The sequence below is a fragment of the Heptranchias perlo genome, chromosome 8, assembly GCF_035084215.1.
Source record: "Heptranchias perlo isolate sHepPer1 chromosome 8, sHepPer1.hap1, whole genome shotgun sequence".
NCBI classification, from domain to species: Eukaryota; Metazoa; Chordata; class Chondrichthyes; order Hexanchiformes; family Hexanchidae; genus Heptranchias; species Heptranchias perlo.
In genome coordinates this window covers 71655967-71660450 of record NC_090332.1, presented here as the reverse complement: position 1 = coordinate 71660450, position 4484 = coordinate 71655967, and the positions used below count along the sequence as shown (strand labels likewise).

Sequence of the window (4484 nt, the reverse complement as noted above, 5' to 3'; positions counted from 1 at the left end):
CTCCAGATAAAGTGGAAGATGGGTCGGGTAACTATCGCGGTGCAGGAGTTAGCTTTTGCAGCGGCTGCAACTCAGCACCCAGTCCTGGAAACGTTTTAATTCTAAAGGTTGCTAGATATTTTGCTGAAAAATGTAACGGGACATTAACTATAAACACCGTTATTAATCGGCCAGCCCCTCGTTCCCGCTGATATTTCGGATGGAGAGAGTTTCCAGCTTGAATGTCATTGCTCGCCACGATCAGAATGCATGATTGGTCTGTTTTTAAGTTTAAGCCAGGGGAGAGCGCGAACGCAGTCCCCCACTACCACAAATTTTGCAGTCGAGTATCCCGCATTTGGGGACATCGCAGGCGTCAGCACACCCGAAGTGCAATGGGCTAGCCTCGTCCTGGGAGAACCTCCTTCGTGATCAAGGTCTCTCCCCTGCCAGGTAAGTATGCTTAAATATTGTTGCAAATCTCCATCCGACGACAATCAATACTCTTTCACATTAGGGCAAGTCAAAATCTTAAACCTTCATTTTCATTTCTGTAATGATTATTTACCGGAGAAGTAAGTGTCATTGTTTTTCCATCATTTCTTTCGTTAAATACGATCGATTTGAAGATTCTACTTTATTCGCTGCCTCATTTGCATATCACCCATAAAAGGAAAGAGCGCCGCCATTCGCCGCATGGAACGGTGCATTCCTGAATGGTTCTGCCCAATTACTGTTCGTCCAGACACATCTCTTGTTTCTTTCTTTGTCCCACGACCACCCTCCTTGCCCTGCATCATCATCCCTTTTGTCATTTAATCACTCCTGCCCTCCCACTCTGTCTCAGACTTTTCCTTTTGTTCTTCCTTCCCCCATTTTGCCTGGCTCTGAAGTTGCTTAAAATCTGTTAAATCTTTTAACTTCTTCCAGTTCTGACGAAATGTCATCGACCTCAAACGTTAACCCTGGTTAAGGTCATAAGAAATAGGAGCAGGAGTAGGCCATTCGGCCCCTCGAGCCTGCTCCGTCACGGGTCCAGTCCTCGACCAAAAGCTGATTGTCAAGTGTCCCCACACCGTGCACGCCTTGCTGTCTATGAATAGAGTGTCTCAGGTGACAGCAGTCTTGGAAGCTCCTAAACTCCATATCGTCCGGCCCAGCCCGGTTAATCCCGTGACTGTGCTCCCGCTGTGTGGAGATTTTAAAAGAAACAGAAGAAGCAGCATTAGCAGCAGAAGAACCTTTGCACAATCCAGACATAGGAACATAGAACATCGGAATATAGGAACAGGAGCAGGCCATTCAGCCCCTCGTGCCTGCTCCGCCATTTGATAAGATCATGGCTGATCTGTGATCTAAGTCCATATACCTGCCTTTGGCCCATATCCCTTAATACCTTTGGTTGCCAAAAAGCTATCTATCTCAGATTTAAATTTAGCAATTGAGCTAGTATCAATTGCCGTTTGCAGAAGAGAGCTCCAAACTTCTACCACCCTTTGTGTGTAAAAATGTTTTCTAATCTCACTCCTGAAAGGTCTGGCTCTAAGTTTTAGACTGTGCCCCCTACTCCTAGAATCCCCAACCAGCGGAAATAGTTTCTCTCTATCCACCCTATCCGTTACCCTTAATATCTTATAAACTTCGATCAGATCACCCCTTAACCTTCAAAACTCCAGAGAATGCAACCCCAATTTGTGTAATCTCTCCTCGTAACTTAACCCTTGAAGTCCGGGTATCATTCTAGCAAACCTACGCTGCACTCCCTCCAAAGCCAATATGTCCTTCCGAAGGTGCGGTGCCCAGAACTGCTCACAGTACTCCAGGTGCGGTCTAACCAGGGTTTTGTATAGCTGCAGCATAACTTCTGCCCCCTTGTACTCCAGTCCTTTAGATAGAAAGGCCAGCATTCCATTAGCCTTATTGATTATTTTCTGCACCTGTTCATGACACTTCAATGATCTCTGTACCTGAACCCCTAAGTCCCTTTGGACATCCACTGTTTTTAACTTTTTACCATTTAGAAAGTATACTGTTCTATCCTTTCTTGATCCAAAGTGGATGACCTCACATTTGTCTACAATTAATTCCATTTGCCACAGTTTTGCCCATTCACCTAATCTATCAATATCGCTTTGTAATCAACGGGTGGGAGTCAGAAAGCTTTCTGATCATATCAGGAGTCAGGCTGGGCTGTCCTCTCTCTGCGGTCTTGTACCGAGCCATTTGCCGCGTCCATCAGGAAGGACGCTGGTTAACGGGGGGCGGGGGGGGGGGGGGTGACAATCCCAGGCAGCGGAGGCTCTCAGGTTAAGGCCTCCCTGCTCATGGACGACATCACCGTCTTTTGCTCTGACCAGCAGTCGATCCACAGACTGATGGGCATCTGCAACCAGTTCGAGCTGGCCTCTGGGGCCAGAGTGAACCGTAGTAAGATCGAGGCCATGTTCTTTGGCAGGCGGGAGACCCAATCCTTTGTCCCCTTCACTGTCAGGTCCAACTACCTGAAGGTGCTGAGGATCTGGTTCAAGGGGCCCCAGGCCTGCACCAAGAACTGGGAGGAAAAAGTCGCCAAGGCCAAACAGAAGGTTGGTATGTTGGGGGTGGGGGGGGGGTTCACTCCCTCTCCATAACCAGCAGGGACCTGGTGATAAGGTGTGAGGTGCTCGCGGTGCTGCTCTACGTGGCCCAGGTCTGTCCCATTCCCCGCCACCCTGCTGTCACCGTCACCTGAATCATCTTCCACTTTGTCTGGAGGTCCAAGATGGATCGTGTCCACAGGGGCACGATGTACAAGGCCCCAGACAAAGGGGGGAAAGACGTCCCAAATGCCTCCCCGATCCTGATGGCCACCTTTGTTTGTGGCTGCCTTGGGATGTGTGTAGGGACAGATGGTGGGGTACGGTCCAACTGGACAGGATGTCCTGCGTCTGCTCGGCCAGCGTGGCCAGACCCAGCCTTCTCAGTGTGGTTGAAAGAATCGAGTGACCGAACACCTTAAAAATTTTCAGCTGATCAGAGAGAACCACCATCTCCTTAACTTCAGTGATGATGAATTGACTTCTTCGCAGCAGAATCCCCAAGGAATGACTATCATTGCCTCCCGACCAGATCGGCTGCCCCTGGGTCCACATACGTGACTACTGCCAGAAGTTGCTGAGGTGCGGGATCCTGCACTCCTACAAGAACAGCAGGTCCCTCTTGGTCCTGGACAGGTAGTCCAGGGTTGCAGCACATCCCATAGTTCTGCATTTCTGTGGTGTGCAGGAACTTCTGGACAGCCCTTGGGCTGCAGAAGGAGGTCTGACCTCCGTTGGGGAAGGGTCTGCATTCGGGGGTTGACGGCAGTGCCTCGTGGGGTGGTGTGTCTGTGAGATCCGTGGCCAGCTCCAGCTCCTCAGTCTTTGCTAGTGGTTCACTCTCCGCGATCGTCGTGCTGCTCCCGGTGCCCTGGAGCAGGGTGTTGCTGCTCCCAATTTCCTGGAGTTGGAGTGTGTTGTCGGCAAACCATCGCGTTTTGCTTCTTCCTTTGATGAAGGTGGGATTTCCCCCCTTTCCCTTGGTCATCATCCGAGGAGGTGTCGCTGTTGTCTGTTGGGGACTCCAGGCTCCTCTTGCTGCTGGCCGCACCTTTGGTGTTCGTGCCTCTTGTCCTGCGGGACTTCCTCTTTCTCTTTGCTTGTATCATCCATCCTTCATCCGTCCCTGGTTCGCCTTTCATTGGCTCTGCGTTCTCAGGGGTAGTTTCAGGGCTGGGTGTCGGGGTTTGGTTGGTTTCCTCAACACTCCCTCCCTGCTCTTTGTCCTCCTCCTGGTTGTTGGCCCTTTCACGGGGTTCCACGGCTGGGGGAGTGGTTTGGCCTCCTCTGGTCACCGCCTTGCAGGAAGCTGCTTTGTGCCCGGGTTTGCCACAGGATCGGCACACTCTGGGCTGCCCCGGGTACACCGCGTACCCTCGACTCATCCCAATCACGAAGCTTGATGGTAGGTGGATGATGTTTCCATCGGTGTCCGCCCTCAGCTTCGCCTGGATGTTCCTCTTGCTGGTCCCGATCCCGTGCATGTCCACGATGTCGATGCTCCGCTCCGTCCACATATCGCTTGAGGAACATCAGCACATCCACGACGGGCACATGCGTGTTGACCATGTGGACTGTTAGCATCTGTTCCTTCTCCTGCGGGAGCACGAAGAGCGGTTCCGCGTTGAGGCGTTTCCTTCCCCTCCTCCTTGAAAGCCTGGAACATCTTCAGGCATCCTTCGACAGACTGGAAGGTCACTTCAAAATAGCTGCTCCTCAGGAAGTCCTGCAGGCAGAAGATGTCCACTGGCTCAAATCCAAAGGCTCCCAACAGAACCTTCCTCACAAAGACGTCCCGTTACTCATCTTTGCGGTCAGCTTGACTATGTTGCTCACCATGTGCCCCGGTGCTCTGGAGCCTCTGGTCGCCATGTCCGCTGCGAAAAAGGAACCGTCTTCACCTTACTGGAAAAAGGCATTAGACCGGTC

At 51.4% G+C, this 4484-nt stretch overlaps 1 non-coding gene across 1 annotated transcript; it reads right to left on the bottom strand.

The window, feature by feature from the left end:
• Nucleotides 1-276: 276 nt before the first annotated feature.
• Nucleotides 277-440, bottom strand: LOC137324876 (U1 spliceosomal RNA). Its single transcript, XR_010963752.1, has one exon. It is a non-coding gene; the product is annotated as a U1 spliceosomal RNA (small nuclear RNA).
• Nucleotides 441-4484: the final 4044 nt, after the last annotated feature.